Here is a 24875-nt window from a genome sequence, read left to right on the forward strand (position 1 = left end):
CTCTCAGGCCGAGGAGGACTTGGGACCCTGCATTCCCAGGAGTGTACTTTAATCATTAGGCTGCCATGTAAAAAGCGGACGGAGTCCCCTCTTCAAGCTATTCTGTTATCGTTTTGGTTTTCCACGGCACTACTCTCAGAAGAGGCCTTGATGCTCAAGAGCTTTTGCTGCGTGGACTAGGTTAAAGACACAGAAGGGTGGAACTTTTTTCTGCCTCCCTCTCTTCTCACTGGAACCATTTCCTTCCCAAGAGCTCAAGAAAACTGCTGCCTTAGCATCTAGGAACCCTGAATTGCCCTCAGGAGGTGTCTGATCTCATTTCTTGCTTGTATTAGGAAGTCTAGGTGTCTGAGCTACTCTACTAGGGCCAACTACCTACTTCTTAGACATCAGAGGAGATGTCAGGCACCCGAAGATGGATGGTGTAACTCAGGTCCCACTCCAGACTTTAACTTCTACCTTTTTTTGTACCGATTTTTGTCACACCTGCATTAGAGCACCAATGGTTTAAACTGTCAGACTCCGCTCTAAGGGATTTATTCTGTCCTGAATTTGGATGCATAGGAGTGAACAGGCTGTGTGTGAACCCTGGTTACATGTCTAAAGCATGCTGGTTTCCATGACTTCACACACACATCAGTAAACATGCCCTCAGACAAGCAGCTAGCAAACTAACTGATCCACCAGGCAGTCACTGGGGCTTGCAAATTAAATGCAAAGACAATCCTAAAAATCAGAATCATAAATGTTTCAGGCTAATTTATTCTGTAAAGCTGGATTAATAAAGAAGCAGCTCCTCTGTTAAAACATCATCTGCCAGGGTGCAGCCCACAAAGAATTACAGCAGGCGATTTTTATCTCATTCCCACTCCTTCTCATTCCACCAAAAAAGAAGGATTCATGCGGGAAATTGCTGACACATCCTTAATCAAAGGTGTGTGAATTGCTCACATCAGTGTAATTTTATTATTCTGTTGCTGGGATACTTTAATAATAATAATAATAATGGTGATGATGATGCAAAATCTTATTAAGTCATTGAAGGATAATGCTTTGTTTTTCTACATTTATTTTTTAATTTATTAAGGAAGCCTGTTAACGCTACAAGAACAGACAGTATACATATTTTCTATAAATGGCCAGGGAAATTCATTATGAAATGTGTTCCTGTGGTTGGTACAGTAAACACCCTGTGGTTCCAAAAAGGATCCAAGTGCTATGAGCACCTTAGAAAACATCAAACAGACTAGAAGGAAGGGAGTGTGTTACGTGAACATCATTGACTGTTGGGGATATGGTGATAGATTGAAATCTAGTCTGCCCTTTGGAGCTGGGTTTGGGAAGGTTCTTGCATGCTGTTCTCTGGCAGGGCTCAAATTTGGCAATTCATTGTTTAAACAAACAAACACAGAAAAATACAACCATTCAGGAATGGGACATCATGAAACTTTGGCTCCAAATGCATTGCCCAAAGCAGTTTTGGATCAGTTGACTCCTAAGGCCTCTTCCCTGTTTCTGTTGTGATAAAGCAGCAGTGCTCCAGCTCATGGCCTGTGCACGATTATGACATTTAACCTGTTTGTTCACTTAAATTGACTTCTGTCTGGATATACAAAATTTGTCTGAGACTGTTTTTACCTCATTGACAGTCAGCCTGGTAATTACTTCCTAAGGCTGCCACTCAAAAGCTTCTCTTTCAACCTGTAACAATTCAGGTGTTACAAAAAGTGCTTAAGTCCCAAACACAACAATCACAATGTGATATTGCAGATACTAACCCTTGTTATCTAGATACTCTCTTGACACGAGCTAGTGTGGGATTAGTGAACATTAATGAGCAAGCTGCAAAACCATGGATGTCAGGCTTAAGTGATTGTTACTGGATCGGCAGTTTTACCTGTCAAGTGCTTTGTGGCCCCATACACAGGGAGTCAGAGGGAGAAGCTCTGCAGAAATATATCACCTCTTATGAGGAAGCGATTTGAACTGGGTCGGAGGAAAAAGCAAAGATGGCTGGACATCAGGTGCTACAAGGAGGACAAGACATTGAGAGAAATGATCCTAATGGCAAAACAGAGTACCTTGTCACCGAAATGGAAACTCTTTGGAAATATGGAAGGTAATTAGAGAGATTTAGATGATATTTAACTCTCTACTTGCAAGCAAAGGGTCAAGGAAAACAGAGTCAATCAAAGCCAAACCTTTTTCTCATGAGGTCAGGCTTGAGTATCCTTGTTACATACATTTAACTGTTTTCAGTTAATTCAAGTTGAGGAGGGTAGGTATGAAATTGCACTACAAAAATTAAAAGTCTAGAAAGTTCAAAATCCAAAACAGTAACTCAGTGAAAAAGAGGTTTTAGTATTCAACTGACAAAGGAAAGTTTAATTGTAGAACAGATTGTGACTTTGATCTAATGCTGCATTGCTGTTTGGGGGGAAATTTCAGTGGATCTCTTTGTGAGAAGCTAGGCCGTGCTGGACTTCAAATAAAACTTTGACAGAGACTAATAAGACACCCAGAATTAATCCAAGGCTGTTTTGAATTTGCCAGCCAAATGAAATCTGAGCCCACAACGACTTTTATAGTGACCAGAGGGTCATTTGGTAATCTGGACCTGATAGAGAAGGCAAAATATCTCTAAAGAGTTCAGGGGCAGGAAAGCATGTGAACTTTGGCTCACAGGAGACCAGCCCTAGACATTCCTCGTGGACTTCACTGTAGCAAAAGACACCAGGGCTGTCTGCCTAAGGCAGTCCATCGATTAACTTTACACTAGACAGTAGTCCATGAGCTGTGACGTTGCTGAAAAGCCTGGCACTAAAACAGGAGGTATTGTGGTGAAATGTAAGTGTTTATCTTTATTGCAGGTTATATTTGCATTTCATGTATAAGGAAAATAATAACCTGTAAATTGCAACACTTTAACAGTGGTATAAAAACAAGTACTGGGTTAGAAGTATGTCAAGCTCTTAGTTTCCTGAAGGTGTTTTGTTGGAAGAAGGGAGAAGTAAAATCCTTCAGGACATGCCTAAAGACATATTTCAGGGGATGGAGAAGCTCTCCACAGGATGCAGGTGTCAGGGTGTTTACCATAAAGCTGCTTGCTTCTACCTTAAAGCTAAAAGAGGAGATAGATAGGTCGATAGATCAATCACAGTTAAGCAGTAGAGACAGTAAAAGAACATAAATGGTAGAAATGAAAGCTAAAATCCTCTCCCTGTGTACAAACATATATGATGGGAACATTTTTCAGTTGCCAACAAAGAGAAATGTGTTTATTTGTGTGATAACAGGTATTTTTCTAGGTGGATATTCCAGTAGACAGAGTTAGAAGAAAAGAGCACATACTTATGCTTTTGTAAGACAACATGTCTTTGGGACATGGTTTGCATACCAAAATGTTTTACCAGAAACTGAGACAGAATTTTCTCTGTATATCGAGTATAAACATTTATTGAAATTACATTTTGACTGGGGGTAGAGGAGTGGAAATTCACAGACAAAGGTTCTAGGCAAGAAAGAAATTCTGGGCTAGAGTAAGCTAAAAAAAAATGAATGGGTACTATGTGGTAGGAAGAACATACTTGGGAGAAATCAAGAGGTGGGTTATAGCCAACCAGTCTATTACCAACATGACTGTCCAGTAAAAAAGGGGTAGAAAGGTGGTACAGAGCTTTACAGATATCTATAGATGCACCTGATCGCCTCAAACCATCAGTCTGAGAGCCCACAGGAGAAATTGAAGAATGATGGTATTTCCACATGTAGAACTTTGGGCTATCTGTAATAGCTAAATAAAACCAATCAAATGAAAAGCTCTTCCTTAGGTCAGCAGCAGCATAATTAAGTGGGTAAGTAATAAAATAAGTTTTCCCAAAACTGGCTCTGTACCTGGTAGTGTCTCTGTTTCCAACCCCACATTAGATAGTTGTTCTGCCTCTGACCCTCTTCTCCCACTCAGTTTGTTGTTGCTCCTCCCAGTCACGCCGGTGGTGCTCCACATCTAATTTTGTGAGGGATATCTCTGGGTGCAAATCCTCAAAGATTTAATTTTGAGGTACAACATCTCTGAGGTATATAGGTAAACTGCACAAGAGCCTGGGGACTAAAAAGGATGCAGCCCTGAGTTACTGCGATAATGAGTCTGAAAGTAAAACATTTTGGGGAACCTGCAAAAGAGAATTTCTGTCACTTTTCAGAGCAGTATAGTCAACCTGGAGTCTACTGGTTGACACAAATAGCAATAAGCTTCCAAAACTTCTATATATTTCAAATCGATTATGAAATTGTTAATGCTGGAACCAGAAAAGGACCAAAGCGCTTCTTTTTCTCCACCTGAAGGATGGGCTTGGGTTTTTTCTTTTCTTTCTTTCTTGTCTTACCTGGTTGCTTGATTGCTTTCTTCCCTTATTTCCTTTGTTTTCTTTGCCTTCTTTCCAAAGCATAGGCTGAGTTTTCAATATTAACTCAAAGGGAATTTGTTTCTTTTCTGAATGCAGTCTCCAAAATATTTGCTGAGTAGTCTCTAGAGCATTTTGCTGATTACAGTCAGAGTTAGGCATCATACGTGTCAATATTATTTTAAAAGACTCTCATCTGCTTTCAAGAGAAGTGTAGCTGGATTTGCCATATCTATAGTTTGGGCTGAGAGCCTATAGTAAATATGTAGGTGATTAGCATACAGTGGTCGGAATAAATACACTCAGGCATCTGAGAAATATGTCGGAATCACAATATGCCATCTAAACACACCCTAAGAGATCCTGGCAAAACGATTCCTTAAGCCACTCTGTCTTGTGGTTAAGCTGTGAAGCTCGCAATCTGACACGTTGCAAGGTATGTCCTGAACTTAGTACCTTTTCTGGCTATTTACGTTTCCTATTTTTATTTGTTTCCTCCTGGAAGATGTACCTTTTTATTTTCTCATGGTTCTTCTTGTGAAGATTTACTGTCAAAATCTTGCCTACTGTTTCTACTGTCTTGCCACAAATTCTGTTATATGGAACAAACCATGTATTGAGGCAGAAGAAAAAAAAGCAGCAACATCTGCAGGAAACTCTCGAAATTAGGCAAGTTTTGTGCTTACCTAAAAATGGATGTCCTTCTGCCCCAAGATTTTTTCTATGCACTGCACTATGCTTATCAGTATCTGCTTGTCTACACCAACCTTACGTCTCTGGGGCTTTTGCTTGACATTGCCCTAGGTTTCCCCAGCATTCTATTTCCAGTATTTATATAACCCCATTATTATATATAATTATATCTTATTAATTATCCGTCTGCTAGGTGTTAACATTCGCCATTACAGGAGGCAGGAGCTCTTAAAAATCTACCTTTCATCTAGCTCAAATTAATCCGACATGTATGTATTACAACTCAGAAAAAGCTGACTCCATGAAAGTTATCTTACGCAACTCCATCATGCAACCTGCATGACACCTCATGACTTTACAAACATTACCTCGAGCTGGCAATGCTAGAGAGACATTTTGTTCCAGAATAAATCTAGATTACAGTGGGATTAGGCAAAGGTATAACTGTTCTCTTCAATTTGCCATTGTATCATAACTTTATGCACTCTGTTGTCTAAACACTCCTCTTATTTACACAACCAAAATCCTGTGAGTTCACCCTGATTCATTATACATCTCTCACTTTCCCTCCCATTTCTTTTCTGCTTAAACAGGTAGTGCCTGTCAAGGGCCTGATCCAAAGGGCACAAAGTCCTTACTAAGATGCTGAGAATTCAGGGCCTCAGGCACAAGGGGGAAACAAACCATCCAAGAGGAGTGGTGTCAAGGAGGAGATGTTGTAGAGGAACCAGAGACAGTGAAAGGGCCACAGAACTTGGTGGGAAAAAAAGGAAAAAGTCTGCGCAGTCTCGGCATGCTGCAGGGTTGGTACAGTCAGCAAGTAAAGACTATGCCAAAATGTTGCAGCCTAGCCCTAGATGGGAGCTCTCTGCTGCTCTCAGCAGCCTCTTTTCCCCTGTTTGTTACATGCCTCTGAACTTCTCTCCAAATTTCCCTCTTCCTGCTCCACCTTCTATTGATCCTGTGGCCAAATTCCTTGACAGCAGTTAAAAGTCTTCTCAGGCTTTGCTAAACCACCTGCTTTACCATGAAGGCCACCCTACCCTGGTGAGCTGTTGCAGAGTTTGAAACGGCTATTTGTGAAGTAGCAGTGTTCAGCGAGGGGCTGGCTTTTCTGTGTGTTGTAAGGACAGCCATGGTGTGAGCAAGATGAGTAGTCTGGAAAAATGGGGAGTCAGTTCTCAGGAGGGACCTGTGTTGTGTGCCTCTAGGAAAAGGGGTGTCAATTAGCTGAGATATGTGAGTTTGAACCTCAATAGGTGAGGAAGACCTACCAGGTACGGTCCTCCTCATTGTCCTGCTTGTGTAGTATCTCTTACCTAGGACTTTGTATGGGGTGAGAATTTGGTGGATGATACATGGTTGGTTAGTTTATAAAGTAGATGAAGATGTAGAGGTGTGGGGGAGAACTAAGTTGTGCAGTACAGCCCAAGTGAAGGTGAGTGGCAGGAAAATAAATAATCTGAAACCTAGCAAATTAATCTGTGCTCTAACTGCGTACATATTTTTCAGACTGAAAATCTGTAGCCAGTCAATAACACATTTGCATTAATTCAGCATTTCACCATTGACTCCACCAGGAAGGATCAAATTCCATTAATACACAAACACAATAATACAATGGATCGTTGATTATCACTGATACACCTGCAGAGTGAACTGCTTTGCTCTGAAAGCTAAGGATGACAGTCTAAGGATATGGCTCAAAGCAAACTCTCTCTTAGAAGACTGAGTCCTGTGAGGAGCATTGATTAGATGAAGAGCAAGCTTCTAGAGATGTGATGTCTACTTTGCAGTACCCTTGGGGACAGAAAGATTTTAAAGCAAGATAGAGATGTGTAGCCTACTTGTTCTGAAGCCCTTTTATCTCTAAATGCTTTGTTCCTAGTACTAAATAAACAATAGTTTGCTGAAATGGGGTTCTCATCATAGCATATGCCATTGATCATAACTTGCTCCAGGGGAACTGTGGGTGCTGGCACCGAGTCAGATCTTGGGGCTACACACGCCTGATATCCAGGCTTTTGTGGCTTGAAACTGGGGCTCAGCTTTAGAGCAACAGGAGCAGTAATGGCTCAAAGCCTGATGGTTGAACGGGTGCAAAATGAGGAGAGATGTGGGGAGAGGGAAAGCTATCCCCCAGACTGTGACATGCACAAAGAAGTCTTTGGTTGTGGTCCGTCCACTGGTGTTGCACATTGAATCATGAGCTTACAAAAAGCAACAACTGCTGTTTTTCATGAGGCTGCTCATGTAAATGTTTAAAATATTGGCACTAAGTATTGTAGTTATTAATTAATAATATGCATTTGTATAGCACCATAAATGTCTATGGCACTTTACAGATAACAATTTTCCTAACTGTTGGGAATATTAAGTCTAAGCACCTGGAAGACTGCCAAACAATATAAGCAGATAAGGTCTACTGTTTACATTTGTAATTTGGTTAGGTCCTTTTGATTTGCCTTCTAGACGGAAATCACTAAGGGCAGTGCCTGCATACCTCCCTCCTATGACTGGGATTTTTGAGTGACGAAAGTAAATGTATGCAAATACCCTTGAGACATTGCTTTTAAAAGAATCATGGTTGATTGTGCTGAATGTCCTGATTCTGGATATTTCTACAGTCCTTGTGCACAGCAGGGTAAGTAACAGTTTTGCAAGGACCACTCATCTCCAGTGATGGCTGTGAGTTTGAAAGAACAGAAGAATGAAAATATCTACCTGTCTCTTGAGGTGCTTTGAGCAAATATGCTCATCTGCGTAGCAGATCTATCCAGAGGAAAATAAGGTCTGGTGAGAGGAAAGCTAACTCTAAACGCCACTGAGCCAGAGCAATAGTCCATACTGATTAAAATACTGGATTAGCCAGGAGGTGTAACTTTCTGCTACTGTCTGTGTCCCCTGGCATGAAGGAATCTAAAAGCAAGAGCAGGAAGAAGATGGATGCATGCATTTTTGGCAAGAACAGGAGCTAGCTTAATGACCCTGGACAGCCTGGGGCATAGGAATGAAGCAGGTTTAATTAGGCAGCAGGTCTAGGGAAGTTGGGAGATATGGCACTACACATAGATGCTGCTTTTCTGAGTTCTCAGAGACTCGTTATGAGAGAAATACATGTCCTTTGCCAAGCCCAAAGGGGAAAGGGCTTAGCACAGGGGTGGAGACTTGCTCTCCCCACAGGTGGCAAAGATTCAGGAGCTACATGGCATCTGCGCAAGTCCCATACCAGAAACACACACTCACATCACAGGGAGAGAGGTGAGCTGGTTACTCCTGTCCACCCTTTTGCATTTCTGAGGGCAGAGAACCTGTTGAATACAGCATACAGCATACCCCAAATTGTCTTCTTCCTCCCTCTGACAGCAAAACTGCCAAGGCTGTGCTGACTTAGTAAGCTCCTGGAGAAGGCTTATGGTGAGCATGACTTGTCCCTAAAGCAAAAGGCAAGTGGGAGAGCTTAGCTCTCCAATTGCTTCTATAAAGAGAGCTTTGCTCCTTCTCCTTGGCGGGAGGGCAGACCAACATTGCACCATCACTTCTGGTGGCTCATGAGCTGTGTGGTGAGGCGTTTCTCTCTTGCTCCCACCTATTTTAACCCTTGTGTTATTTTTTTTCCTGTTTTCTCTATACTGCTTCTCTTTTCTTACTACCTCTCCTAAGAGTTTATTTTAGAGAGCTATTCTGAAAGCAGAATGAAGAGTGAATTATTCTGTGCTCTTTGGTGCTTATGATTTTCAGGGTGGATGGTCCTGTATACATGGAAAACTGGCTAGGAGACTTCATGAGCTTCAATAAAGGTAAAGCTAACTGAATGCTAATGGAGAAAATAAGTGAGGGTGTTTCTCCAAGCTCTGCCAGGATTAGAGGCCACTGTATCATAGGAGACCACTTTCTCCCTTTGAAAAACCACATCTTGCCCTGGTTAGAAGATTGGATGGACCTTGACAGAGGAACTGAGGGGCTCTGGACTTGCTGAATTTGGAACTGGGCTCCCATTTAAAATCTGAGCAAAAGCATAGCCAAACAATAGATTTCTCACATTTCTTCAAATCTTAAATCTCTGCCTTGTAGAGATCTAAAATGTTTGACTGGGTTTTCTTACCTTCTGGTTTTGAGCTGACCGTTAACCTCATGAGATGACTTGCTCCTGTGCATTCCAATGGTTTAAGTGAGTAACCATTTTTTTAAAGTCTTCTGAGGTCAGAGGAAGAATTCCAAGTCTTTTTGAGGCTCTACCTCTAAAAGACAGTTTTTAACGAGAAAATTCACATACAAATTCTGTCTTTAGATTCTGCTTCAGTAAGTCTCCAGGTTCAAGTCTCAAGCCTACATAAAGGGTTTTAAATACCTTTCTTGTCTAAAAGGGATTATGCAAAGATAGTACTTCCTTACCTTCCAGATCTGGGCTCTCTACATGTTCACACTGATGACTGTTTACTTCTTTAGATACAAATAAAGTGGTTTTTGTTTACTGTGTTCCTCTCCTTGTATTCCTACTGCTCTTGACGTACCTCTAGAAGAACATACTGGATTTCACTTTGGTTCCTGTCTCATTGGCAGGATTAGTATTTAAATTTGAACAGTTGCTTTGCAGAGTACACCCTTGTTCTCCTCATCCTGGCTGTAGTACCTCTGTGCTGTGGTGCCCTTTGCACAATGCATTTCTGCCTTCTTGAAGGATGTACACTACACGCAAGGGGTCTAGTAGAGGGGGATATGGCAGAAACAGAAGATCCAAGGAATCATGCAGGTGGCTATTTAACCTCAAGGGTTAATACAGTTATTTGGCACACGCCTCTCTTTAGTTCTTTCATTCCTACTGTATTAAGGGTATAATGCAATTTGAAATAGCACCTCTGTACCTTTGACAGGTACAATGAACCATGGGTCACTTTTGAAAACCTAATATGCCTGGGAAAATAAATGGCATAAACTATAAACAAAATACCTTTCAATGATGCATTGATAAGAAAAAACCGGTATTACAGCTCTCTGGGAAATAGGTATCATTCCCAGTGGTGATATTTTGCATATTTTAGTCAGGACTGGGAACCACAGGAGATACAGTGCTTTCCTGTCAGAACTTGATTGTAGAATTTGTACATAGTGAAAGCATGCCAAACCCTACCCTTATTAACTGTTTGACTATTCCTACAGGCCCATACATATAATCTATGTGGTTGCAAAACAGGAACAGTTGCAGGACAAAGAACATATTGTTAAATTAAAGACTTTCATAGTTATTGCCTGCAGTATGCAGGAGGAGAAAAAAGAAACGTAGCAGGAGATTGTGAAGGCATGTATATAAAGCTGAAACAAAAGAGCATGCTGAGTTCAAGGAACTCACTGGTTTAACCTACTTCTTTCCTATCTGAACTATATTGTGTTTACCTTGTTAGTTGGCAGCATGCTTTGATTTAGAACAAAATATCCATTGAAGAAATGTATGACATAGTTTGATGTTGCACCTGTTTGCTTACCCTAAGTCCTGGTGTTCGACTAATCTTGCACTCCTGCTTTGTGGCTAAATGGATTCACACATCGCATTTTGTGCCTGCTTGTGTGTTCGTGTCTCTAGCTGTACCTGTAGAAAACAAGTTAATTGTACTTCCAGCATGCTTGCTATGTAGGCAAAAATAGTGTCTGACCAAACAGTCCATTGCTTCTATGCCTGTGATTACATCCGATTTGCATCAATTTTTATTGTATTTGTATAGTTTTTTTCATATTACCTCCTCTCATTGTTACAGAGCTTTGCCTGCCTCCCTGGTTTTGGCATTAAGCAAGCAGATGATTTAGCAAGTAGGCATGAGATTACTTCCTACCGCTACGCTGGGAGATATTTCTGCTCTGCCTCAGCCCTATGACAGAGTCAAAAATCCTGTTTCTTTCAGTTCTCAGCTCTTTCAAAATTTGTACTGCAGTGGGATTTGGGCATCGACAACCTCTGCTGGCTCTGGTGGCTTCAAAGAACTGTGATCCACTGTGCAGCTGTTAGGAAAATGGAAATCCAAAAGGCTGGCATTAGACCCCCAAAAGCATAACACTAGCATCAATGGGGATAACACTGTCAAATACGAGTGTCATGAATGATCTGTAAAATCTACATTTGGTGTCAAGTTCAAACCCCCATTTCTTACAAATCTGGGATAGACATCTAAGAGGAGAAAGCTATGTGCTCATACCATTTAATGTAAGTTATTATCCCTATTTTGCACATATTTTATGAATTTACGTTAAAAAAACCCCTACTCTTAATGTCACTGAGGAGGATTGAATCTGACCAGGTTCTGTAGCTTTCCCCCTGTGACTGAGCAAAGCAGTGCAGCTTGCACCACCAGTTTGTTATTAGGCTGTTTCAGAAGACTTTGATCATCACTGATCTATTCTACATTTAGTTGTATCAGCGACACAAAGACGAAGGTCTTGTTGTCTCACTGCTGTTCTTTCAAGCTGTCTGAACCCTTACTAGCTGTGCACAGCAATTACAGTTTGGCCCACAATTAGTGGCACCTTTTGCTGGCTGCTGGTAGGCATAAACTGAATCTAGCTGTGGTGGTTTACACTAGTGGAATAATGGGCCTGATGCACTGGCAAATGTTCCAGTGGTGGGAAGGAAGCGTGGTCCAAACTAGAAACCTCTTTATCCACTGACTAGGTGTGGAACCGGCCAGAAAGGCTTTTTTCTCTTTTGTTTTGTTTTGGGGTTTTTAGCATGGATATTTTCTCCCAAATGACCCTGTATTGCTGAAATAGGTACATGTTATTCTGCCAAAATATCAAACTTCAAGGGAAGTTTGAGAAATGGTGTATTTGGATAAGACTGTTGTATGTGGGTGTTAAGTTCCTAGTAAGTTCCAGCTGACTTACAAAGAATCTGAAGAATGCAAAAGCTGGTCTCCAGTGTGGCAACAGAAAATTTCATTTAAGGACAAACAGGTTGCATGACTGCAGCATCTGTAGGAAGGAGAGAGAATAGTAATTAAGACAGGAATATGAATTAAGATTTTGTCATGTGATTTCATTGAGGGGAGGAATTACAGTAATCTGAGATCTCAAAGGCCAATTCTTTCCATTTCATGAATTCTTATAATTTCTAGTGAAAATGAGACTATGAAAGAAATCGCCATACCACTGGACAGTCCAAAGCCCTATTTTAGGTATTCAGAATTAGTAGCAAAAAGGGAAGTAAATAAAAACATTTCCCTTCCAGAGCAATGAAGTGGAACAGAGCTATGATTGTTGGACTTCAGTAAACATCTAAGTATAATGCCAAATGAGAACTGTTTTGAATATAGAAAAGATTACAAAAAGAAATTCTAAAATTTTCATGATTCACGGGAAATTAGGCAAAGATGAAACAACTACGGACATGTTGAAAAGGGGTTTAATGGGACGAGTAACCTGATCTAATTTTGATTTTAGTGCTATTTTGAACAAGGGACTAATGGACCTCTAGATGTCTCTTCCCACCTGAATTCTTCCATGCATTTTTCAGCTGACTCTATGAGAAGTGGGTACTAATACAGAACATCAGGGGTTGCTCTTGACACACATTGCCAAGTTTTTCATTAGTGACTTTTATATAAACAGGAAGAGTGTGCAAATTAAATTAGCTGTTGACACAAAGCTGAGAGGCATCATCAATACAGCAGAGGATCAGAATATGGGAGGTAATGAAGAATTTTGATGAGTGAGCTAATAGAAATGGATGTGTGTATAACTGTATGAGGTGCAAGGTCATGTGCTTAGCAAATAATCACAAGAATTTCCACTATAAACCGTGGTTGCATCTATTGAAAAGGACAGAAAACAGAAAGAGTAGTGTACACTAGTCAGTCACAGGCTAAGGAGCTATCACTGCTGTGAGGTGTCTGTAAAAGGGCAAATGCCATATAGCAGATCAAGTACTTTGAGCAGGGATAAGAAAGTACTAATACCATTGTTCTCCATTAAAAAAATATTAATAATAAAAAAAATTTAAAAAAACAACAACCACCAAACAAACTAGGAGTGGGAACAACAGAAGTTCAAAAGGGGACATTTTAACTAAAAGAGATTTTTGGCATAAGAATGAATGGTCATCAGCTGACAACAGGTAGAAATTCAAGACTTTAGGACAGTTTCTCATTATGAGCAGCAAGAGCAAAAGCTTTCAACATTTCCAGCTACAGTGTGAAAAGGAAAATTCTGAGTATAGCTCATTGTGATACCAGGGATGATTTTTGATGATGCAGGCGGTCCCTGTTAGGGCCGTAATTATATTAAAAAGCCTTAATTGGCCCAGCTTTACCTGGGACTTCCATCCATCACTTCCACCCACTGAGCCCAGGGCTCTATTAAAGTTTAGGTCTGGGTTCCCAGTACTTACCAGAGCTATATCATAGCTAGATGCCTAGATGGGCATGCCTTGCAGTTCTATTTCCTTTTGCTCCTGACTGGACTTCTGGTTAGACTCTGAACCTGGTTTGTTCTTTGCTTTGTATGGGACTGTTAAACAGATCCTGTTGCCAGTACTTGGCCTGGCTTGCTGTGTTTAAATGTTGTGGATGAGAGCACAAACTGTACTAAGGTCACCCTCAGCTTCTAGTTTATCCTTCCTTGTGGAGCAGTCCTACTCTTGCTGCTCCTTGACATCCCTATTGTTGTGTCCATGCATTCCTTAAATAGCTTGGTATGTTCCAAAACCTTACAGGCAATATGGATATCAATGTCTCAAGCCTCCTAATGCTCCCTGAAAGGATAGCTTGGTAATCCTCTGTCGCTACTTCACGTCTATCAGAATGAATGCGGAAGGGTTCCATGAGGTCACTGTAAGCAGAGAACCCAAACCCAAACTTATTCCACTCCTCCAGCCACTAGACCGCATGTCTTCCCTCAAGAAAGACTCATTGCCTGAGCAGTGGATAACATGTAGGGTATGCAAGCTCGTGGTGAATGAAAGTATATCAGAGTTTGCCTGCAGCAGTTTGCTATCTGAAATAGTTACATGTCATTGTAGTGTGAGCTCTTTTTTCCCCAGCTTTACATTTTGCTGTAGCACATTTGATAGTGTCACTATGAATTATATCATGCTATGGCACATCAAGACCACATCCTGAAGTAACAGGGTGTAGGGAACCTGGTAGAATACAGAGAAGCTATGGAAAAGTAATTTATTTGCAGTTAATTTATAGGTTAATTATTTGTTGGAAACAGCCTTAAACTAAAATCAAAACAGTAAGTTGCAGTAATTTAACATCTATTAACCGTCATGGAATATAGTTTTATCCTAACTGCAGTTTATTTTTAAAATTTTAAACATATTCAAACACGTATATACAGTATGGTCAAGAGCCAGACCCTTATCTAATCCATAACTGTGGTGAATTCCTATTGGCCAAAAATATTGGCCATAAGAAGTTGTATTACCTCAATTTAATTGAAAATAAATGCAGATGCTGTATCAGAATGTAAATCAGTAACACCCCTATCCCTAAACTTCATATTCATGAACATGTGATTTCAAAATCTGGATTTTGATCAAGGCTGTTTTATTTGGTCACAGTATTCATATTTGGTCTTCTACCATGCAGTCTGTATCATAAACTCAGATCTATTTCAAATCTAAGCCTAGATATATTTTTAGTATTATTATGCATATTGAAATACACTGATGAATTGAGCATTAATATAGCATTAATCATATTAATTAAGATCAGTTAGAACTATGCTCACAGATCAGAATTAATGACATTGTTGGGGGCACAGAGTAATGCCATCAGAGGAATGCTGTACACCGAAATGGTACAGTCATCTGAAATCCTGCCATTGTTGGGTGGCTGAAGGGATCTAACATACAATTTACTTGTTCCAGGAAATATGCCTGACTTATTCAGCACTTGACACTCAGCCCATATGCCACAGTTTACATACAGCACAGTGATCTGGGCATTTACTAAAAGGAGAGATAGTCCAGCTAGCCTCTTCAGTTTCAAAAAGTTATGTTGCTTGTGTGACAACCTTGAGACATCAACCAGGATGACCTGTTTCAGGGAATGTGGAGAAACACAACTGCTTTAGCCACTTGCCTATTCTGATTACTGAACAGAGGGGTTCTCCTGGTTTATGGAACAAAACTGCAATTTTAGATTTGTAACTATTTCCTGCATTTAATTTATCTCCCAGTCTGACTACAGCCTTCTGTAATATCGGAGTTCAAACAGAAAGTAGGATTCCACAGGGCTTGCATGCAAAAGTCTAAGAAACATACTGTGACTCCCTTTGTACTAAAATCTTGTCTAAACTCCATTTTAAAAAAAATATCTGCTAGAGTCTGTTGTAGACAGATGAAAGCAAGTTCTGGCTATGCTTTTAGCCCGCCGTGCATGAATCAGCTGTGATCCAGAAGAAGCCTGACTGTGTTAGTATGGTGCCGAGTCCAAGCTTACCTTGGGCTTGGCCAGACACAACTGCAGCTAGTTGGTTTCTGGTGGTATTGGACAGTGAATATATAATAATGCTGAACTACCCTATTGCATCATATTCTTCCCTCATTTACACTAGTCCAGCCTCATGGAGGTCAGTAGCTTTGAAGTGGTAAGAGATGTATTTGGCTGAGTTCCTCAATTTTATGCAAATGTCCTATGTAACATCAAAAAAGGAAATTTAGAAAGGAGGTAGAATAGCATTTAGAAATCAAGACCAGAAAGTGTCTGCTTGCTGTTGAATCAGGTAGTACTGTTGAACAGTAGCTATAGTTGAGCTGTCAAGGAATGTTTCCCCTAAAAGGTAATTCAGAGCCTGAGGTTCAAGGAAACGAAACCAACTTTCACATATTTACTGACCAAAGACTGAATGCTGAACGTTCGGTTCTTGAGCAAGCTGCTACAGTTTGAATAAGGGATAAAATCCATGTTCAAACTGCTTTACCGTAGACATCAAATTTAAGTATGATAACGTTAGCAGGTATCTGATCCATCAGGGTGATTCATGCCACCTAAGCTGGGCACCTAGGATTGCCCACATAGGCAGTGGACAATTTAGTGCTCAACAGAGGTTCATATTGCTCTTCATTGCCAGTGTTTAGTGAACATTTATAGGCATGATTCATTTTTGAAAGACACTGAGTGGACATCTGGCTAACTTCTGGGAAACAGTAGGCAAAGGTATATGTCTGGACAGGCACTGGAGTCTGTTCTTTAAATGCCCTGATGTATGCAGGAGTCAGAAGAGTGAGTGTTGTTTTGATGCTGTCAGTATTAGGCATAGTCTGAGCACATCTAATAAATCTGGTCTCTCTGAGGGAGTGTGTCAGAGCCTCTGAGCTGCAACAATTTAGATGCCTATTAGAGCAAACCTTTCTGCTCCTAAGCACTTGTAGGAGAAAAGGTTGAAACACCTCAGGAACTCAGAGCTCAAGAAGCTGAATAGATTTTTACTACCTCCGTTATCACACAGTCCTGAATACTGGACTGGGTCATCACTTTGGACCTAGAGGTTGTTTTCACAGATGGCCTAAAATCATTGCAATGCCTGCACCTACTCGGTGAGAAGTGGAGTGATTCAACAGACATAAGCAAGACACAGAGCAGGGAGCTGTTGACAGGTGCCAATGGGAAAGGAGAGTATAGGGACTTGGGCATAAAGGAGGTGACTGAACGTGGCCCTAGGCACCCAAATTCCACTGAAGACAGACATGGCCCAAATTCTCCAGCTAGCAGTGGTGGCATGTTTCTACACCCTGTGACTTGACCCCATGGGCACTGGGCATGACTGTTAATAGCAGTGGGGGAACCAGTGTTGGACTTGCAGTAACCCTGTCTGGAGGTTAAGCACTGATGTCTTCTGCCTGCCTGCCCATGTACTGGGTGGTTTTACTTGACAATGAACATAACCAGAAAGGAACCCCCGCAGTGCAGGGTGTGAGGCAATTAGCCATATTGTTTCTCCTAAAATTGGATTTGCTTGTACAGGCCTTTTTCATTCCTTCAGAGCTCATGCTTGAGAATTAATATGGCAATTATCGATCCCTTTTGTATACTATGGAAAAGGAGGTTCTAATCCTCAGAAGTGGATTTGCTCTGATGACACATAAACAAAACCCTGGAGGAAGGAAGGTAAGGCATAAAGAGGTGTTGACAAGCTGTATACCACTTGGTTATGCAAACACAGATGTGGTAAAGAGCAAAGAGCAACAATTTTGCAAAAGTTGAAAGTGTGGGAACACTGGCGGTTGCTCTTTAATGATTATAACACAAAGGAGTGCTGGCAACTTCTCTCATTGACTTTACATTATCAAGCTGAGTCAGTGATGAGTAATAAGATATACTATTGGAAATCTCCTTTAATGTACCAGCTTTTTATTTGACACTTTAATCCCTTCACTGACACACGTAAAGCTTCCTATGAAATGGTGTGGTGGTCCTAATACCACCAGAGAGCTTCTGTTTGCAGATACAGTGCATTGCTGTTTACAGATCAGGCCCGTTGTGTGCTGCCTTGCTTGCTTACAAGCAAGCCAGGATTTGGAAAGTGAAATGGGAATGAGGTAGAGACCTCATGGGTAAGCCTGTCAAAAGTGTGATTTATGTTGTTTTCCTTCCATGGGCACCCAGTTTGACACATCTGTCTTGCCCTCATCTTCTAAAAGTCCTTCGAAAGAGCATTTCCAAGCTGACATCCACAGTTGCATCTGGGTACTGTAGCTGTTCGGTCTCTGCTTTAGCACAGCTTGCCAGCTGGGCTCTGATGTCAGCAACTTGTGAAGCTTGGTCTGTAGTACAATGTTTGTGTTTCAGGGAGACAAAAAGAGTTTTGATGTTTTGATTTTTCCCCTCTAAGTTTGTGTGTTTGTGTGCTGGGTCCCCAGCACTTGTGTGGTGCACAGGCCTTGCTCTCATGCCAAAGAGCTTGTTTGTCAGGCAAAAGATAAAAAATTCCTGCAGCCACTCAGACACATTCCTCATCTATTGATTTCTGCCTCTGCGGTCAGGTCACAGGCTGGCATTTGTTGCAGACCCCATCAGATTTGCACAACCTATTTTTATGTCTCTTGACCTCACATGCCCCAAAGTGCTGATGAGCTAAATACAAGTCCTGAACACAAGAATACTGTTAGAAAATAACAGTGTATGCAAGTACACATAGCAGAACTAACACAGGGAAAGGGTCTGAGGGAACGCTTGCTGTCCTTTTATGACCTATCCAACAGAAAGAGTAGATAAGAGCCTTTGCTGTAGAATTTCCTTCCATTCTGGGATGATGAAACTGGTTAGTTTAGAGAAGCTTGAGTGCACATCTACCTCTTCAGAAATTTAGGAAAGGATTTTTCTTTCCACTTCTTCTGCAGATATTCCCAAGTTCCAGCTCAATTCAAGCCAGAGCATGCAACTAGCACGTTCCTTGAGGTATGCTCACAACTACACAGTCTGTCAGCAAGTGAAAAGCATTCCATTGCTACATCACCTAGGCAGAGATCTGACCGCAAATAGGGAGGCTTCCATGCAGTTTGCTCTCCAGCTTTTTTTTCTTTGGATTTGGCTTTGGCTTGAAGTTCATCTTCTCTGCTTTGCCCTGTAGTACGCAGAGACATCTAGTGGCTGAGCAATCCTGAACACAGGAGTCTTGGATCATGAATTACCAAAGAGAGTAGGGATACCTCATCTGGTGAGGAATTTAGCATGTCCTGAGAGTTGGGCTGCCCTCTGTGGGCATCTTCTGGGAAGCAGATTGTCACTTCTGTGGACCAGGTCCTACACTGGTAATGCTGAAGAAAGTGTGATACCATTTTCTTAAATTCAGACCAGTAAATCTGAGTGTTTCTTTCTTAGTCAGCCAGGCCTTTGAGCACGGTCCATCAAGCATACGGTTTGGAGACCAAGCATACCACTTTAAAAAGCAGGAGATGTTTTTTGGTAGCACATCCAGTGCCTTGGGTTTCATTCTTTTATTTCTCACAGGGTGTGTCTTACACAAAGGATTAACCTAAGAGTGGATTTAAATATACTCGATCCCATGGGCTGCTCCTTTCCCTGCTGCTTTGCTGGATGCTAGCCCTGCTGCTGCCCAGGCTCAGACCCCTCACTGTGGTACCCGAGAAGATCCAAAGAGAAGGTATCTCCTGGTGCACTGCTGCCCACTCTGCTCAGTCCTGCTGGGCTTTTCCTCTTGGCTCTTGCTCTACTGCACTCTAGACCTTGGCTTAAGTCCATACCTGAGTGTATACTCAACAGAGGAACCAGAACTTGAGATCAGACTCAAATCTATGCTATGCTGCCTGTGTAGGTGCATGCACAGAGGGCAAATGAAGTTGACACTTCTCACAAGTCCCTGTCTGAAATTGTTCCAGTCAGCACAGGGCAGAAATCAGAGAATGATGGATGTTCTGAGTCCATCAGTCTTGTATTGGAGTTGTTTCTGTAAAAGCTGTAGGGGAAAGCCCGGTGGTAGGGTGTCCTTCCTGCTCATTGCTTTCACACACTGCAGGAGTATTTCTCAGTTCCTAATAGAATTCTTCACATGATTGATCGTAAAGAGCTGTGAGACTCCGTGACTAACCACAGGGTAGTTGAGCCAACAAAGATTTAATGGCAAGACTCTGACGGCTTTTCTCACGAAGATCCAGGTAAAGGGTTTTTTGTCAGGCGATGGGTCTACGTAGTGCATATTTTTGAGATGGAACAGCTCAGCTGAAAAATGTTAACTTCTGGAATTTCTTCATGAGACCCTCACAAAAGCTTTACCAGCATCTGTTTGCCCCCTATTAGGGGTGGTTCTTAAGGTTTTACCCATAACATTCTTCAATAACAGATGCCTGACATCTCCTGAGATTTTTTGAATAGGAACTTCCATCTGGCGCTGCATCCTCAGAAGCTGTGACTTGGCTTCTTTGTCTGCGGGGTGGTTAATCCTAATGAGGCAAGCACAGCAATTTGCTGAGCAGAGATATATGCTTATCAGATCCTATTACTGAGCTGATTCTCTTTTATAATTATTTATTCTGACTTCAGTAGATGAAGCAATGTGAAAACACTTAAACCCAGAGCTTTCATCAAGAAGACACAATCTCACACTCCTGTGAACAACTGAAAGCTGCCTATATGGAAATGGCTAACTATACTGGCATAGTTGCCCCAGTATACCCTGCCAGTTAAACTTCCCATGCCCTTCTTATCTCGCGATAAATGTCCTCATTTAAATTATGTTCTGATGAGCTCCATAGGAAAGAAGTATTTTTATATTGGGACAGCAGTGACCATAGAGGGAGAATTTTATTGGCGTAGCTAAGCTAGTATAATTATACCGGCATAATGATGCTGGTAATTTTCCCTGTGTATACAAGCTATGAGTCTCAAATTGTGCTTCACTGGCAGAAGAAGCTCCTTTGTTGGAGAGTTTCTTTAGATCTGAATCAGGTCGTTAATAAGTGCTTCAGCACTCAAGTCAATGCCTCAAACTTTATAATGAGTTTTACTCTTTGCCTCCCAGAGAATCCCAAACTGTTTTATGCTTGTAACAGACTCTACACAAAAACTCACCCTCTGCTGATGGAAAGCCAGCTCAGGGGAGAATTACAGCAGTTACTTCACATCAGCATCATCAGAGGTTACATGGTCTTGAGGAGAGGGAGCTCTCTACTGGGAATAAGCAGACATCAGGGAGTGTTAGCAGACAGCTGTATGTATGGGTTTGTCTCTTTTCTTTTCTATTTCCTCTCCCACTTTATATTTGCATAGCCTGTTTTGTTCCCTGCTAATGAGATTTCTGTTGAAATGGGGGCTACTATGTGTACTCGTAATACATATGAAAACAATAGCTGTGCGTGACAGTTTATGGGAAGAGATGAAGGCTCATACAATAACCATGTGAAATATAAGTAATTTGAACAGGAATATCTTCAATGACATTGACTCATCAGAACCATGATATGCCATCTCATATGAAAGGCAGCCATGTCAAGTGGATGAGGCTGTTAACACAGTCACAGCCTTTGCTAAATATAGTCATATACACTTATCAATTGAACTGGAAGTATGTGCACAGCAAAATAAATAGTTTAAGTGATGATTAGACAAAAGAAAGCTAAATAAACATGGTAATTACATTTTCTATAAATAGCAATACAAAGTCACCAATCAGTGGGGTTTTTTTATTAGTAATTGTTACAGAACAAAATTAATTGCTATTTGTAATAGGTTTTAAAGAATCACAGAGAAACTGATTGGAGTTCATTGGAACCAGCCTTCCCCTCATACAGGACTACTGCCAACACCTGCTGTCAGCTGTGGCTTTGTCTAGTCAAGTTCTGAAAATTCCCAGGGATGGTGATTTTCATCTCTGGGTACCTGCTCTAGCACTACCCTATTAGAAAAGCTTTTCCTTATGTCCGATCTGAACCTCCCTAGCTGCATCTTGTGACCTTTGCCCATCGTTATACCATCTGCCACTACTGAGAAGAGTTTGGCTACATTATTTTTGTTACCTTTTTGTTACCTTTCAACTTGTACATATGACTATTCACTCCATAGCCTCCTCTTCATAAGATAAAACAAGGCCAGTTCTCTGAATGTATTGTACTTGGTTATTCATCTCCTGGACCATTTTGATAGCTCTCTTCTGAATCAGCTCCAGTTTCTGCATATTTCTCTTGAATTTGTGGGTGGGAGGCATCCATAGTGGGACACAGTATTCCAGGTGTGCAGAGAAGGATTATGATTCGATCTGCTGGACGCATTCCTCCTAGTGTTGTTCAGAATGTGTTTGCCTTATTTGCAGGGAAAGCTTCCTGTTGGCTCATACTTAGTTTTGTGTCTACTTGTCCTTTTCATTAAGCTCCTTTCAGACAGCCAGTGTACTGATGCTTGAGGTTGTCCCAGCCAAATGCAGGATGTGAAAATATTCTCTCTTGATATTCATAACATTTTTTGTTAGTCCTATCTTCAAGTTTATTAAGGACCATCCTCAGTGAGGCTCTGTCTTTTAGTGCACCAACCACTCCTAACTTCCTACATCTTCAAAATAGCTGAGGATTTATTTTGCCTTACTATCGAGATCATTAATACTCTTTGTTACTGGCCAACAGCTGGTTGCCAAGACATTGGTTAGTAAGTAGCCTTTGAGACAGACAGTCCAGGAAGCTTTCATGACATCCAGTGGACTATAAATCCTCAGCTTCCAGATGACAGCACTGTAGAGATGGATTGGAAGTCTTAGTGAAACCAAGTATACTTTATCTATTGCTCTCTTTTCATCAAAATAAGACTTTTCATCACTGGAGGCAATCAGGTCAGTCAAGCATGATCCGCCCTTCTAAGTCCACGCTAAATGTTTGCAATTACCTTCTTGTTCTTGCACATGTGACTGGTATCAACAAAACCACACCTATTTTGCAGTATAAGGGAAAAGAGTACATCCACTACAAAGGTGAAATTCACTTTTGGCCAGTCTTCCCAGCCGCTGCTTCTGACCCTACAGCCCAGGTTCAGAGCCCTCACTGTGGCATTTGAAAACAGCTGAGGAGAAGGTCTCTCCTGGTGTGCTGCTGCTCACTCTCATCAGTCCTGCTAGGCCCTTCCTCTTGGCTCTTGCTCTACTGCCCTCTAGACCTTGGCTTACATCCACGTGGAGTGTACGCTTACACACAAACAGAGCAGGAGAAGAGTCAGAACTTGAGATTAGGCTCAGATCCATGCTATGGTGCCAGCGTGGGTGCACCCACAGAGGGCAAATGAAGCTGATATTTCTCACAAGTCCTTGCCAGATGTGCTCTCAGTTGGGGTTGTCCAGCCTAAGCACACTAAGCAAACAACTTTGGAGATGGTTTTATTTTAAATTTCTCTCTGCCCTAGACACAGGTTTAGCAGTGCTTGGGGTTAGATCCCCAGCTGGGCAGGCCATGAGCCACAGGCAAGGTCTCTTGCCTTCCTCTGCCATTAGGATCTTCCAGACACTAACTTTGCATTGTATGGACTGCACATTTCTTTTAAACTCAACAAAATCAAAGCATATGGAAGCAGAGCTCAGAATTTCTATTTTGCATTTAGCGCTGCTGTTTTGGTGGGTTATTTTACTGCTACTCCCATTCACTTCTTTGTTGCTAAAGTTTAATGAAAAATATTTAACTCAAAGTAAAAAATAACTTTGGGTTTAAACATTTCACTTGGATTTAACTTCTAGCATTTTGCTTTATGTAATCACTGCCATTAAACACTTAAAACTCTATTTGAGATGTATAATAATAATAATAATAATAATAATAATAAATCCCTTTTCAGTTCTAACTGGAATTTAATAAAATTGAAATGCTTTTGCAAACTTTTTCACTTACTAATGTGAGAATTAAGGATTTACTAAAAGCTCTAAGCTGTCATGTTGTACCAGCTCTGTGTGTTGCATCTGCCCTACAGGCCTTGTTCTAGCATGCGGCCCTAGTAGTATTTCGAGATGGGAAGAGGACGGTTTGAGTGTTCAGCAAGTGTAACCAAGCCTTGTCTACTTTCCTGGTACTACATGAACTCACACCTCCAGAGCAAGATGTCTTTTCAGTGCTGGGAACTCATTCAGGAGTAGAATGTAATGCTTTCCATAAACTGCTCACTACCAGTGGCTGTGCCCAGCTCTTGGTATACTCAAAGAGATGCTGGAGTAATTCAAATGCTACCAGTTACCATACCTGTTAATAAACCTTTGCACCAAGAGTTACTTTTGTTCAGATTGCTTCTTGCTTTGCCATTAAAATCGAGTGTTTGCTTCATGCAACTTAGCAAAAACTTATTGGTACATGGAGCTGTTCTTCCTCATGTGGAGGACTTTGCACTTCCCTTTGTTAAACTCCATGAGGTTCCTGTCAGCCCATTGCTCCAGTCTGTCAAGGTCCCTCTGGCACCATAGCCCTCAGGTGTATCAGCCACTCCTCTCAATATCCCTGCTTGCAGCCTGTAGTAACTGTACACACCTGTAAAAACTGATTGTGACAGATCTACATATTTGGAAGAAAAACTAGGAGATGAGGTAGTGATGTCCCCGTGATGCCCAGAATGTGAGCATGAACCTGTGAGTATCTAGGTGATATTGCAGACTCAGCTTGGGACTTAGGACTTGGGGTTTAACTTCAGCTTTGATGCTGATGGGTTGAAGGTTTTGGGTAACTAAGTCCCTCCATTGCCTACTCCCTTTCTGTCAGCTGTGTTCTCTAGTTAGAAAGCGACCTCATTGGAGCAGGAACTCTCTCTCAGTGTATGTCATACAGGACTATTGGACTTGAATAGACATGGGTCTTGATTCTATAGATACTCCTGTGTTACACATCATAATAATATGCATCTCTGTGTCCTGAAATTTTTCCTTTTGCTTTTCCAAGAGCCCCTTAAGGAGCACAGAAGTATGTTAATGCCTGTGGCTAAATAGACATCCTAATGCTTTAAGTCTTACGGCCAGACTGGCCTCACAATTCCTCATTCATAAATTCCAGCATTGTTTTCTCAAGGAATTCAAATCCAAAGGGCATCAAAACTTTGTGACTCTTCATGCTTCTTTGATGCCAGACTCAATACATGGGGCTGTTAAAAAAATGATCATCCAATCAAACTGTACTAAGTGACAACTTTGCCTTATTTTCCCAGTCTTCATTGAATGAGGAGAATGAATTACATCCTTTAAGCATTACCTAGCAGGAAGGCATAAAAAGTTTTAATTTAGGCAACAAATTGTCTTCCAAAGTTTTTGATTTTACTTTTAATGCCATGATGAAGAAAGCCATTGCACATAGCTAAATGCCTTTTCCCCCCCTCTTCATTT

This window comes from Falco peregrinus, chromosome 3, assembly GCF_023634155.1.
Source record: "Falco peregrinus isolate bFalPer1 chromosome 3, bFalPer1.pri, whole genome shotgun sequence".
Lineage (NCBI taxonomy): Eukaryota > Metazoa > Chordata > Aves > Falconiformes > Falconidae > Falco > Falco peregrinus.